General features: G+C 36.7%; 1 non-coding gene across 1 annotated transcript; it reads right to left on the reverse strand.

The window, feature by feature from the left end:
- Positions 1-605: 605 nt before the first annotated feature.
- Positions 606-686, reverse strand: TRNAL-AAG. The gene has a single exon. It is a non-coding gene; the product is annotated as a tRNA-Leu (tRNA).
- Positions 687-16,197: the final 15,511 nt, after the last annotated feature.

Here is a 16,197-nt window from a genome sequence, read left to right on the forward strand (position 1 = left end):
ATTCTATATATTCTGTCTTTAATCTACTAAGCTTAAAATTTTTCCCTTCTAGTGTTTCCCTTCAAGATTCTAGCTTAGCATTTACTCCTTCACGTGTCTCATCTACCAAAATAATATCATCTGCAAACAACATGCACCACGGTACTGTGTCTTGAATATGCACAGTAAGTTCATCCATAATTAGTGTAAAAAGATAGGGACTTAGTGTTGATCCTTGATATAACCCTATTTTTATTGGAAATGCTTCAGTTACTCCGCCTGAAGTCTTTACTTTGGTCGTTATATCCTCATACATATCCTTGATAAGAATTAAGACGGTGAAAAAAAAATGATACAGATAGTAAAAATTACGTCTTTGTAAGACGGATAAAAAGTTAAATAAATCTTGAAATTATTTTCAATCTAAAAAAAATAATATTAAATTAATTAAATAGTAAGATGACGAACCTACTTAACCATGAAAATTCCGATGGTAATTGAATTTTTGAAGCATAAAAATTTAAAAATTGAAATTGTTTTCCATAGGAAAAAAATGACTTTAACTTAATTAAATGGTAAGATGACAAATACGAAAAATTTTGAAGCATAAAAATCAAAATTTTATATGTTGAGAGTGGGATTTGAACCCACGCCCTTTCGGACCAGAACCTTAATCTGGCGCCTTAGACCAACTCGGCCATCTCAACACATACTTTCGCATAAAGAATTAAATAATTATTTATTATCTTAACAAAATTCCACCTCCAAACACCACTGTTACTTGGTTCAGTTTTGACTTCAATGTATCGTGACAACAGCCAGCAAATTTTATTCATCATCAAACTCTAACGAAACCCAAACATAAATTTGATAGCATGAGAATATACCCAGACCCGACTCATCGGGTCCGAAGACACATGACTTAGGTCGCGATCCAGCCGATTGGGTGCGCAACCAACAATTCTTTAATAAATCCAAACAAAACAAACAACCAGTTTCATAAACGCCATAATTATTGTATCATTTCCTTAGAAATTTAAAATAAATACTTTCCTACTCTAATATTCATCCTTGAGATCGTTCACCACATCGTGTGGAATAGGTGTAGCACCTTCCACCATGAAACCAGGCCACCACGAGCCATCGCCTCCACCTCCGCCTTCGCCTTCAGTTGGTCGCTCTTCTTCAACCTCGCTACAAAATCTTCTTAATTATACGATTGCCAACCTAGAAAATACAAAGGGTCGTTCAACATACGTTGCACAGCTTGAATAGCGGATGTTGATAAATCCTCAGCAATCTCAGGTAACCAGAACAATGAATTAACTAACTGCAGCAAGGTGGACGCACAAGAATCTGGGGCTTCGTCGATCAGTTGAAAAAAGAAAGTCACTTAAACCAGAAACCTAACCAAACTGAGAGTAAAAGGAAAGGGCTTCAAAACCAACAGCGCTATAAACAAACCAAACCAGGGTAAAAATAAATCAAGCTTGTACATTACAGGGTATTTTCCTCTGATAGAATGAAAAATATAGGACGTTAAGCTACTAAACTAGCTAGCAGCTATTCGTACTTCTAGATTTACTAGTAGGTGAACAGGAGAGATTGTCCACCTCTAAAATTAATTGGGTCTCTAAAAATCTAGATACCTAGATTATATAAAAAGCTCCTTTTTATTTTTTATTTTTTTTTAAAATCAAAGGATGTTCTATGCCATCAACTTCCTTGTAAAATTACATAGCCACCTTGCACTGTTCTACCAATTTTAATTTTTTGACAAGCCAATTTCTAATTTTAACTCTGAGCCGATAGAGCGAACTAAACTATCTGACAATACTTATGTTATAGTAGTTAAAATTTCATAACTTCTATGATGCATATTTGATCTGTCTAAAAATATTCATATTGTTGTAGTTATGATTTCATAATATTATAATACAGATTTAACATATTTACCTAATATTCATGTTATGATACCTATGAAACTACGAAACTGTAACTATTATAATATAAACTTGTCCTGTTTATAAAAGTGGCCGACTAGTTCAAGCTTTAAACTTGAAACTGCATGCTAAACAATCAAAATCAACCTAACAGTGCATTTGAGGGTAGCTACAAGTGGCCGACTAGTTCAAGCTTTAAACTTGAAACTGCATGCTAAAAAATCAAAATCAACCTAACACTGCATTTGAGGGTAGCTACATAATTTTACAAGTGAGGCTGGTGGGGTAGAGCGTACTTTGATACAAATTTAAAAAGGATCGCTTCTTTGATGATTCTAATAAAAAAAAGGATGCCCTTCTGTTTGCCCAACAAACAAACTATCTCCCAACAATTTAGTTTTTGATTTATTTGACTAAAAAATCCTTAAAATTGGATTGATTTACTCATCAAATAAATTTGGGCAAAAATTAAAAGGGCGCACTTTTTTTAACGAATCATTAAAGGGGTATCTTACTTTGATTTATTATCTAAGGGGCGAACCATCCCTAGTACAATTAATCTTGTGCCCCCCATTCACTGTTCAACGGGATGTGGTTTGTTTGCAGATTGATTCGTGTAAAGCTAGTAAACTAGCTGGGGAAGGGTGGGTAGGGCTATAAATAAGTCAAGCTGAGCCAAGGTTTAGGGTGTTCAAGTTTATTTGATAAAGTAAACAAGCTAAGTTAACCCAAGTCTAAAATGTGTTGGTGCGGGAAGCATCCGACGATCGAACCTTAGTTTTGATAATGACAAAGGGATTCAAAGTTAAAACTAATTGTTATCTAATGTGCTTAAATGAGATTGTAGGAAAGTCCTAACTGCGGTTAGATAGGTAAAAAATCTAGGGGGTGGTAACCCTAGGTCCTAGGGGGTAGTAACCCTAGGTGGAGGAAAACCTTAAGGGGTGATAACCTTAGGTCCTAGGGGGTGGTAACCCTAGGCGGAGGAAAACCCTAAGGGGCGGCAACCTTAGGTCCTAGGGGGTGGAAACTCTAGGCGGAGAAAAATCCTAGGGGGCGGTAACCCTAGGTCCTAGGGGGTGGTAGCCCTAAGCGGAAAGTTCAGCCGGTCTAGAGGACCGGACTGCATCAGGTAACTCTCCTGAGAGGACTAGGTGAGAACGCGTTCCCGTTGGAGGGAACAGTAGGCGTCGGGTCGACCTAGGGTTTCCGGTTGGAAATCTGAAGTCAGACCCGGATAGTCCGGAGACTGTCAAACACTAATTCAATCATATGTTCGTGTGCTAACTTTGTCTTGCAGGGTATATGTGTATTTAGTGGACTAACACATTGTGCAGGGACAAAAGAGCACATTTGGCCTCGGATGAATAGTGTCAGAGGCGCCTCCATGGAGCTTGGAGGCGCCTCGGGTGCGAGCCAGGAGAAGCCAGTGCAACAGGCCTGGAGGCGCCTCGGTCCAGGCTGGTGGCGCCTTGGACTAGGCATTGGAGGCGCCTTGGAAGCCTCGAAGGCGCCTTCAAGTAGACAGGGTGCGACCTAGCTCGATCTGATCCGTGCGGCTGACTTGGCGCGTTGGAGGCGCCTCGGACATGCTTGGAGGCGCCTTTAGCACAGTATAAGAGAAGGTCTCAAAGGCAGCAGCAAGAATAGGAATTCCAAGCAATCCTTACGCTGCAAGCTGCTTACGAGACGATCCCGAAGTGCTGCAACAACTTCCTGACGACCCGAAGCTTCAGTTTCCATTTTGCTGTTGTCGGTATAAAGTTTACTTACATTTTATTTGTACTTAGCTTGTAATAGATTTTACGAAAAATAGTTGTTGCCCATCGTAAACGCTCAATGAGCATGGGCCTTGGAGTAGGAGTCGCTCAAGGCTCCGAACCAAGTAAATCTTGGTGTGTTTTTGTGTGTTTGTCTTTATTTCATTTCTGCTACTTTATTACTTGAATGATTTACAAACGTCTTTACGAATTCGAAACCGAGTGAAAGCCACGAGCGCTATTCACCCCCCTCTAGCGCTTTCGATCCAACAATTGGTATCAGAGCGAGGTCGCTTTGAATCAGTGCAACCACCATTCAAGTAATTTTTTTTCGCGGTATTTTCAGTTTTACGGAGTCAATTAGATTTAGCTTAATAGCTAAATTCTAATTATTTTTTTCGAATCGATTTTAACTCGAAATTGATGCAACACGACTCGAGTTCGTTTTTTTCAAAAACTTATTCCCGCACTACTAATTCAAGACCTAGTCTTGGGACATCTCTTCTATTGTGTTTCTGCATATTAACTAAATGGCTCAGCAAGAAGGATATAGCACCGTTCATCCCCCGCTCTTCACCGGAGAAGACTTCGGATACTGGAAAGGACGAATGGAGAATTTCCTCAAAATCCATTTCGAGACGTGGATGATCATCAAGACTGGATTGGATCTACCAACTGATAAAGACGACAAACCTACACCCTGTGAGGACTGGGAACCAACATTAATCAAGAAGGTGGAGGCAAATGCCAAAGCAACATGTACCCTTCAGTGCGGACTAACAAAGGAGGAGCTAAACTGCTTCGGTCCATTCTCGAGCGCCAAGGAGCTATGGGAGAAGCTGATCGAGCTTCACGAAGGGACCTACGATACCAAAGTAAGTAAGCGAGACTTGTTATTCAATAAATTATATAACTTAAAATGCAGAAAGGTGAGATGGCTAGCCATCTCCACGCTCGAATTCAAGAACTACTAAATGGACTCCATGCAATCGGACAGAAGGTAGATAACTGGGACATCATAATGTACTCTTTGAACACCTTTCCGAGGAACACTTTGTGGGCATCCATGGTAGATGCCTATAAGGTTTCTAAGACCTCTCTACTATTAAATTAGATGAATTGTTTTCCGAGTTTGAGCTTCATGAACAGACTAACTCACGTCCGACCGAGAAAGGGTTGGCTTTGATTATAGGTATAGTAAGAGCACGCGAGTCAAAATCAAAACGTAGAACCGAACAAGAAGTAGAAGAGGAACAAGATTTGGAAGACAACGACGAGCTGACCGAATTCGTCAATCTAAAGAAAAAACTCTACAAAAAGAAGAGCTTCAACAAAAAGGATGTCAAAAAGGCCATCCAGACCAAAGAAGCCCAATCAAGTACAAAAGTTAAATTCGAGGAGACTTGCTATAGGTTCAATCAGAAGGGGCACATCAAAGCGAACTGCCCAAACCAAAAGGATCCAAAGAAACCAAGAAGGAAGAAGGCTCTGAAGGCCACTTGGGATGAATCTTCTTCCGAGGAATCCGACGACGAAGAAGTCAAGCAGGCAAGCCTCCTTACATTGACAGCCCGGGACAACACCAACGAATCCGGAAGCGAGGACAAATCGGAAGCCGAGTCCGAGAGAAGCCACGGATCCGTATCCATTTCTGAAGGGCCAAACCCCTCTGTAAGTATGAATCGTCTTTACAACTTAATAAATTATTTAATGCATAAAGTAGCCAAGTCTAAAGTTTGAATCAAGTCACTTCTAAAGGAGGTAACACTCCTTAGAAGTAACTAATACCGAATCCTTGACTGATCCAGTTTAGACTGGAACCTCAACTCAAGTTCAAAAACTTGAGGAAGAGAATTCCGACCTGAGAAGTCAAGTCAAGGATTTGAAGACTACCCTAGAACGGTTCTTTGTGGGATCCAAGAACCTTGATCTAATTCTTGGGACTCAAAGAGCCGTTGACAATAGAACTGGACTAGGTTTTAAATCTAAAAAGAAATATAGATCATACCTATCATTAGTCAACAAACCAAATAGTAAACTAGTCCAAGCATGGGTGCCCAAGTCCAACCTGGTCAATCAAGTTGGGCTTGGTCAATACTGGGTCCCCAAGGATCAAGTACATTACCTTGATAGACCTTATCGAGGCTATGATCTAGGAGGAGCAAAAAGAAAAACTATAATAATTAATAAATAAAAATAATCTTAACAAATAAACAATTAATAAATAAAAATCACCTTAACAAATAAAATTAAAAAGGAAAAATCAAATGGAGGCTCCAGAATAGCTGGCACCTCCAAAAGGAATCTACCCGACAGGATAATCGAACACAACCTACTCGGCAGGGTAATTAGAACTAGAATAAAAAGAGCTAAGTTTAACTTGACCCACGGTACTGGTGAAGTATGGGATGATAGTACGTTAGGGAAACTTAGTCTATGCATGTCTAGGAAGATATGACTTCGACCTGGTGCATTTGACTAAGTGGAACTGACCGAAGCTACCCTTTATGGATCATAACTAGTTAGACTAAGGTTTTGTACTAAGTACAGTGGATAGGATTATTTGGAAAACTTTGAAGGTATGATTACTTTAATGATATCCAAGTGACTCACCATAGCCCAGAGGTTTATCTAAAGAATGCCTATTTACTGAGCCAAAAGCTAAACCTGAATCTAACACAAAATTAAATCAAACCCTACAATTGAACCTAATTCATCTCACAAAATTATAGGACCCTATGATTGAAAAATCTAAATTGGGTGAGATGACTAAAGACTAAAATAATTAAATAAAATTAAAATTAAATAATTAAATAAAATTAAAATTAAAATTAAATAAAATTAAAATTAAAATTAAAATTAAATAAAATTAAAATTAAATAAAATTAAAATTAAATAAAATTAAAATTAAATAAAATTAAAATTAAATAATTAAATAAAATTAAAATTAAATCATTAAATAAAAGTAAAATTAAATAATTAAATAAAATTAAAATTAAATAATTAAATTAAATTAAAATTAAATAATTAAATAAAATTAAAAATAAATAATTAAATAAATTAAAATTAAATAATTAAATAAAATTAAATAATTAAATAAAATTAAATAATTAAATAAAATTAAATAATTACATAAAATTTAAATTAAATCATTAAATAAAATTAAAATTAAATCATTAAATAAAATTAAAATTAAATCATTAAATAAAATTAAATTAAATCAATATTTTTAATTAACTTATTTTTTTTTTAAAATTTTAATTAACTTTTTTAATTAACTTAAACATTTTTCAAAAATTTAATTAACTATCTCTCTAATAACTAAATGAGCTAAATCAATAACTTCATTATCTTTTCATCTAAAATATTCCAATTCAATCAATTTATGTATAGGAACATAAAGAATTGGATTAATGGATGTTGGATAGTGGATGCTCCAGACACATGACTGGAGATAAATTGAAGTTCACAAAGCTCAAATTAATGAATCTAGGATCTGTTGCATTCGGCAACGACGACAAACTTAAGGTAATCGGAAGAGGTAACATCGAACTCAATTTCGACTTTATTATTCAAAAAGTACTATTAGTTGAAAATTTTAACTTTAATTTACTCAGCATAAGTCAATTATGTGACAGTGGTTATTCAGTTAATTTTATCAAATCTGAATGTATAGTTAAAAGTACTGATAATCCTGAAATCATACTTAAGGGCACTAGGAAAGATAATGTCTACACCATTAACCTACCAACATCCTCAATAAAGTGTTTTCTAACACAACAAGAGGAAACTGAGTTGTGGCACAGAAGACTGGGTCACACTCACACTAGGCTCATTTCAAAGATGAGTCAAAATGGGCTAGTTAGAGGTCTGCCCAAACTAAAAATTATTGAAAACTCAACCTGTAATGCTTGTCAACAAGGTAAACAAACCAAGTCAAACCATAAATTAACCGACCTAGATAGAACTACCTCAATACTTGAGCTCCTTCACCTAGACTTGTTTGATTCACATTGAGCCAAGTCACTAAGTAAAAATTAATATTGCTTAGTAATAGTCGATGATTACTAAAGATTCACTTGGGTAAAATTTATAAAAACTAAAGATGAAACCTTTGAAGTATATAAAATCTTCTGCAAACTAATAGAAAATGAAAAAGACACTCAAATAAAAAGAATTAGAAGTGATCACGGGAGGGAATTTGAAAATCACAACTTTACTGAATTTTATGAAATTAATGGGTATAAACATGAATACTCTTGCCCTAGGACCCCCCAAACAAAATGACCTAGTAGAGCATAAAAATCGAACCCTACAAGAAGCCGCTAGGACTATGTTAAATGAATACAAGTTGTCCAACCAATTCTGGGCTGAAGCGATAAATACAGCATGTTATATACAAAATAGAATTTTAATTAACAAATCTCATAACAAAACACCCTATGAAATATATTATAATAAAATCTCTAACTTAAATTATTTAAAGGTTTTTGGATGTAAAGTATATATTTTAAACACTAAAAACTATTTAGGGAAATTTTCATCAAAAACAACCATAGGAATATTTTTAGGATATTCAACAACTAGTAGGGCATATAGAGTGTATAATAAACATACCCTAAAAGTTGAAGAAACAATAAATGTAATATTTGATGAAGATAATATAGTAACCACTATAACAAATGAAAACAATATAGAAAGTATTAACCCACTAAACACAGACGATGAGGAAATTCAACCAGAACCCAATGAATCTGAAGAACCAAACACTAACCCAAACCTAAGACCAACAAGAACAAACACAAATCACCCATCTGACCAAATCTTGGGTGATCCATCTCTAGGAGTCAGTGTTGGAGTGTATACTTAAAAGTTTAGCTTTTGCACACATTTATTTTGAAATAAAGAATCATATTGGTCAAATGTTTACATTTATTTGTTGAATGTAATTGTTCAATTAATTTATATAGTACATAACATGGAGTGTGAAGTCACACTTAGAAGATCATGTTGTCGGTTCTCTATAAATTATAAACAGTTGCTCACGACTAAGATGGAAAGGAACAAACCATCAGAATAGACGTAGTGTAATTAAGTATTAGTTTATCTTGACTAATAAATTACACTGATACACTTTAAGTGTATTGAGTAGGATCATTTAGGAAAGTTCTTTTTTACTGACTTAGTAAAAGAACTATACCTTAGTTATTATGAAAGTGTGTGTTCTTAATCCTAATATAATAACAAGCATGTATATTTAATATTTATTTCTTTGACTTATCAAAGGGTGATGTTTAGCTCGATAAATCAATATGCCCGATAAGTTGGGAAATGATATTACTTATAGTATGTGTTGTTGATTATAGAAGGAATCTGTGTCCTAGTTATCTAGGTTGAGAATGTCCCCAAGAGGAGCTCATAAGGATTGCCATGTTAAACCCAACAGGTGGACGTAGTCCAACATGACAATAAAGTTGAGTGGTACTACTCTTGGAGCTAGATATTAATTAAATTAGTTGTCAGTAACTCACTTAATTAGTGGACATTCGTAATCTTAAACACAGGGAGACTAACACACTCATGATAAGAAGGAGCCCATAAAGTAATTTGGAATTGGTGCGGTAGTGCGGTAATAACTCTCTAGTAGAATGAGTTATTATCGATGAACTTGAATTGTGTGTTCGGGGCGAGCATGGGATACTCAAGCTCATCGGAAGGCCAAAACCAATTTCTCCTCTAGGTCCCTATTGTAGCCTCAATAAAGCCTCAAGTCCATCTAAAGAAAAGCCTATCTTGGTGTCCAAGAAGGGGCCTGTTCATTGCTTGGTGACCAAGCAATGGCCGGTCACATATTCTCTAGAAATGGCCGACCCTTGCCTTGGGCAAGGGGGCCAGCCGTAATATTTAAATTAGGAAGGTTGTTTTTGAATTTTTAAATTTCCTCAGATATTTACAATTTGTAAAAAGAGAGATTTTAAAAATTTATAAAATTTTCCTAATTTAAATTAGGCCACAAGGTTTTAAAAGAGAGTTGTAAAATTTATAAAACTTTCTTTTAAAAAGAAATAATATTAGAGATGTTTTAAATTTTAAAACTTGATTTTAAATTTTAAAACTTTCCTTTTAATATCCACATTAGAAAAAAAGAGAGAGTTTGTAAAATTTTATTAGAAGTTTTCTTCTTTTAAAATTTTATAAATTTTTTTTCTTTCTTTCCCTTTTAATAAGTGGCGGGCCACCTTGCTTGGTGCCCAAGCAAGGGGCCGGTCAAATAATTAAACATCAACAAATAGTTGTTTAATTAATAAATCAATCTAGGATTGATTAATTAAAAGGAAAGAAAAAGAAAAAAAAAAGAAATAGGAATGAGTCTAATTTTTTATAAAACTCTTTCCATAATTTTCCGTTGGGAAACTAATATAAAAAGGGGGGAAGGGGAGGCCTTGAAGAACATAATAATTGATATTGTGTTGTTGGAGATCATCAAGTGGCCGACCCCTCTCCCTCTCTTCCCTTTGCTCTCTTTTGCTCCTTTGTGGTGGTGGTGGCCGAATTCTAGAGAAGGAGGAGAAGCTTTCCGGGTGGTGTTCGTCTTGGAGGATCGTCGCCCACACGACGTCCAAGAGGAGGCGAGGGATACGGTAGAAGATCTCGAGGTTTTTAGCATACAAGGAAGAGGTATAACTAGTATTTAATTTCCGCATCATACTAGTTAATTTTTTCTTTGTATAAATACCAAATACAAGAGACATTCGATTCTTATTTTTTTTCGAATTTAATTTCGATGTTGTGTTCTTTTTCTTTTTTCCTTGTGATTTGATTGTTCCTTTTGGTTAACCTAGAGTTATATAAGGAAATTAAATATTAACTTTCTTTAAAAGGCTTTGTCTAGTCGGTGGTGGTTGCTCCCATATCCAAGAAGGCCAAGTGCCTCTCCTTGCAGTACTGGAAGCCAATTTTGGAAACTAATATTTAATTGAATTTATAACCTAGGTGATTTGGATCAAACGTGTTAAGTTCCGCAGGAGATACAAGTTTAACTTAAAAGAACACATGGTAGCTAGGAAAGGTTCAGATCACGTACAAAATTTTTGTACAGTGGAGCCATTGGGTTTTCTGAGTAGCGACCAACAAGTGGTATCAGAGCAGGGTTTTTGCCTCTGTGTATTTGGTATTAGTTTAATTATGCACATGTCATACATAATTTAGGCAGGTTAATAGTAGGATGTGCTAACTTTGTGGATGCAGGATCCAACTATTATGGCTTATAGTTTTTATGTGTGTGATTGGACCCTTGGACATGTCAAGGGCATTTATTGTGTGTGTATGATTGTATTATAAAATACAGCAGGAGTTGTATTTAGTTTTATTAGTATTTTATTTTTTTGATCTAGTTACATGTACATTCTGTTTATGGAATATAGGATCGATGGATGTAAATTTTTATTTTATGTTCGATCTAGTTCACATGTACATTCCTTCGAGGAATATAAGATCGAAAAATGTAAAATTCTATTTATGTCGCGGATCGAATCTTGCAAGGCGTGGAACCTTTTTGAGGACCAGAGACGCAGCGGAACAAGGAGCAAGATGGATACGACAACTAGACCCGGTGGCAGTGGCCAAAGATGGCAGCAGCTAGGGTTGACGACACACGGAGGACAGCAATAGATAAAAGCCATAATAGTTGAAAATTAGTTTTTCTATTTATTGCTTTTTATGCTGTGACTGTGTGTGCTTGTTAGTATGCATGTTTAGTAGGCTAGCATAGTCAAAATTCCTCACTTTAAATAACTAAGTGGGAGAGGGATTTATTTTAAATAAATTCTACGGTCTCCATTACTGGTTTATAAGTGATGCAATAAGCTTGCGCGTTGGCTCTGAGTGCCTTCCTCCATATCGGATGAGCTTGTTTGCGGATCACTAGATTAAACTTCCATTCTTAGGATGACTATAGGAAGTTAATTAAGAGCGTGTGATCTTCCCCATCGGAAGGGGCACAATCTTATTAATGGACTTAGTGTCAAGTAATGGTACACACTTAGGCACGTCTAATAGTATCATCCCCATCGGAGTCACTGCTATTATTCGTGTGACCAAAGTAAACCAACTATTAATTTTACTTGTCAAAAAGTTAGGTTGACAAGATAATAAAATTAATGGGTGAAACCCTCCTTTTACAAATGTTGAATTTGTATACGTCCACACTATCGTGACATACAAAATTCACGGTGTTTGAGGTGTTGGTTAATTTAAAATAGTATTGTTTGAGGAATCAATATTATTCTAAATTTAGAGTTCTGACCAAAAGTTATTTGTGATTCTTAGGATGACTTTCAACCCACTGGCCATCATACTAAAAGAGAATAGACTTACTGGTCCTAACTACATAGATTGGAAAAGGAACTTGGACATTGTTCTTACTGCTGAGAGCTATAAGTTTGTACTGTCAGAGGAATGCCCAGAAACACCTAGCAATGATTCTACCCCAGAGGAGATTCAGTATCATAGTAAATGGGTAAAAGCTGATGAGATGGCGTGGTGTTACATCTTGGTTTCGATGTCAAATGTATTGCAACATCAGCATCAGGACTTACCAACAGCCTATGATATAATGAACAATCTCAAGGAACTCTTCGGACATCAGAATTGGGCTGCTAGGCAAGAGGCAATGAGAAAACTGATGACAACCACCATGACTGAGGGGACTCCCGTGAGGGATCATATTCTCAAGATGATGGCTTACTTAAATGAAATACAAGTTCTTGGAGGGGAAATTGATGGGGAAACCCAGGTCGATATCATCCTCCAAATGCTGCCCAGAAGTTTTGAGCATTTTCGCCTGAACTATAATATGAATAAAAGGATGTATTCATTGGCGGAACTTCTGACAGAACTTCAGGGTCAACATTCACAAATTCACTATGCTGAAAATGGTTCTACTTCTAAGTCGAAAGGCAAGAAGAAGAAGAAACAAAATGGCTCAGCAAAGAAGGTGAATAAACCTCAAGGTACAGGATAAAAATCTAGAATAAAGAAGCCGAAGGGCAAGTGCTTTATTTGCAAGCAGACTGGACATTGGAAGGCGGACTGTCCTCGTAGGAAACAGAACAATAAAGGTATATCTCATACTCTAGTTGTTGAAACATGTTTAGCGGTGTTATCTACCAGCACCTGGTGTGTAGATACGGGAGCCACTGATCATGTCTGCAATTCCATGCAGGGGTTCCAGGAAACCCGACGACTATCTGAAGGAGAGATTACTGTCTACATGGGCAATGCTACTAAGGTGGCGGCTGTTGCAGTGGGAGATGTCTACTTATCTTTTAATAGGAATAGAAATTTGGTTTTAAGAAATTGTCTTTATGTACCCAGTTTTAGAAAGAATTTAATTTCAGTTTCTAAACTGTTTTTGGATGGATATTCAGTTTCCTTTAGTAACGATGTAGTTATTAAGAGAAATAAAGTGATTATCTGTTCTGGTGCATTAGCTGGCAATTTGTATACTTTAAATCCAATTTCTCCCACAAAGCATAATATGGAAATTAATAACACATCTTCTAACTCAAATAAGAGAAAAGAACCTTCGGAAATGAACCAAGCATATCTTTGGCATCTAAGGCTTGGTCATATTAACTTAAGTAGGATTCAGAGGCTTATAGCCGATGGACTCTTGGGTTCATTAGAGTTGGAAAATTTTCCAACTTGTGAATCTTGCTTGGAAGGTAAAATGACCAAGAGACCTTTAAAGGCCAAGGGGTATAGAGCCAAAGAAGTGTTAGAATTGGTTCATTCTGATTTGTGTGGTCCTATGTCTGTCCAGGCAAGAGGTGGTTTTGAATATTTTGTCTCTTTTATAGACGATTATTCAAGATATGGATACATTTACCTAATGCGCCATAAGTCTGAGTGCTTTGATAAGTTCAAAGAGTACAAGGCTGATGTGGAGAAACGTCTAGGTAAAAGTATCAAGACACTATGGTCTGATCGTGGTGGCGAATACCTCTCTTAGGAGAGTTTAGGAATTACTTATCAGAGGCCAGGATTCAATCCCAATTATCCGCACCTGGTACACCCCAACAGAATGGTGTGGCAGAACGAAGGAATATGACTCTTATGAAGATGGTTAGATCGATGATGAGTTATTCAGAATTACCAAATTTGTTTTGGGGATACGCTCTGGAAACGACAGTGTACATTCTGAACTTAGTACCTTCTAAATCAGTTTCTTTTACTCCCATAGAATTGTGGAATGGGAGAAAGCGCAGTCTAAGACATTTTCGGATTTGGGGTAGTCCAGCACATGTGCTGAAACCAGATGCTGATAAGTTAGAATCTCGTACAGAAGTTTGCGTGTTTGTGGGGTATCCCAGAGGAACGAAAGGTGATTTATTTTATAGTCCTAAAGACCAGAAGGTCATTGTTAACACCAATGCCTAGTTTTTAGAAGAAGACTATATAATAGATCACAAGCCCAGTAGTAAAATTGTTCTAGAAGAACTTAGAGAGGACACGCCTACTTCAGGACCAACAGTACAAGATGAAGTACCACAAGAGACTGCAACACGTGTCACACATGATACACAACCACAGACAGTGCCTCGTCGTAGTGGGAGGGTTGTAAGGCAGCCTGATAGATTCATGTTTTTGGGAGAGTCTTCGGACTTGATCCCGGGTAAACATGAACCTGATCCCCGAACATATGACGAAGCACTCCAAGATATAGATGCAGCATCTTGGAAAAAGACAATGAATTTTGAAATAAAGTCTATGTACTCTAATAAGGTCTGGGAGCTTGTAGAACCACCCGATGGTGTAAAAGCCGTTGGATACAAGTGGATCTACAAAAGGAAAAGAGGGACAGACGGGAAGGTAGAAACCTTCAAAGCTAGGCTTGTTACGAAAGGGTACACTCAGAAAGAGGGAATCGATTATGAGGAGACCTTTTCACCGGTAGCCATGCTTAAGTCTATCCGGATACTCTTATCCATTGCTGCTCATATGTATTATGAGATTTGGCAAATGGATGTCAAGACAGCTTTCCTTAATGGAAGTCTTGAAGAGAACATCCATATGAAGCAACCAGAAGGGTTCATTGAAAAAGGCAAAGAGCATCTAGTGTGTAAGCTCAATCGGTCCATTTATGGACTGAAGCAACCTTTAAGGTCTTGGAACATCCGGTTTAATGAAGTAATCCAGTCATATGGATTTATTCAGTGTCTAGATGAGTCTTGTGTATATAAGAAGTGTAACAGAAACGTGGTGGTATTTCTTGTACTATACGTAGATGATATTTTGTTAATTGGCAACAATGTCAAGGTATTATCGGATGTAAGGGTATGGTTGTCCAAACAATTTGATATGAAGGACTTAGGAGAATGTGCACACATCCTTGGGATCAAAGTTATAAGAAATCGCAAGAAAAGAATGTTGTGTCTGTCCCAAGCTTCATATATAGATACAATCCTTGCTCGTTTTAGCATGTAGGATTCCAAGAAAGGTTTCTTACCTTTTAGGCATGGAGTGGCTCTATCTAAAGAGATGTCTCCGAAGACATCAAAGGAGATAGAGGACATGAAAGCAGTTCCTTATGCTTCGGCTGTAGGAAGCCTAATGTATGCAATGCTATGTACGAGACCTGATATCTGTTTTGCTGTGGGTATGGTTAGCAGATATCAGAGTAACCCTGGACAAGGACATTGGACTGCGGTAAAACATATATTAAAATACCTGAGAAGGACTAGAGATTATATGCTAGTTTACCAAGCAGACGATTTGCTCCCTGTGGGTTACACGGATTCAGATTTCCAATCAGATAGGGACAACAGTAAGTCTACATCAGGCTATGTGTTTACTTTAGGAGGTGGAGCCATTGCATGGAGGAGTGTTAAGCAGAAATGCGTTTCGGACTCAAGTATGTAGCAGCCTTTGAGGCGGCTAAAGAAGCAGTATGGCTCAGGAACTTTCTAATGGACTTAGATGTGATTCCTGGTTTGCCCAAAATCATCACAATTTATTGTGATAATAGCGGTGTAGTTGCAAACTCGAAGGAACCACGAGCCCATAAGGCAAGTAAACATATAGAGCGCAAGTACCACCTGATACGAGACATCGTCAAGCGAGGAGAAGTTGTCGTCGCCAAGATAGCATCAGCAGATAACCTGACATATCCTTTCACTAAGGCCCTTCCGGTGAAAGCTTTTGATCGGCATGTGGAGGGGATGAGAATCAGATGTATGGCAACAGATATGGCAGCTTAGACTTTTAGTATAAGTGGGAGATTGTTGGAGTGTATACTTAAAAGTTTAGCTTTTGTACACATTTATTTTGAAATAAAGAATCACATTAGTCAAATGTTTACATTTATTTATTAAATGTAATTGTTCGATTAATTTATATAGTAGATAACATGGAGTGTGGAATCACACTTAGAAGATCATGTTGTCGGTTCTCTATAAATTATAAACAGTTGCTCACGACTAAGATGGAAAGGAACAAACCATCAGAATAGACGT

The sequence above is a fragment of the Zingiber officinale genome, chromosome 7A (assembly GCF_018446385.1).
Source record: "Zingiber officinale cultivar Zhangliang chromosome 7A, Zo_v1.1, whole genome shotgun sequence".
NCBI lineage: Eukaryota > Viridiplantae > Streptophyta > Magnoliopsida > Zingiberales > Zingiberaceae > Zingiber > Zingiber officinale.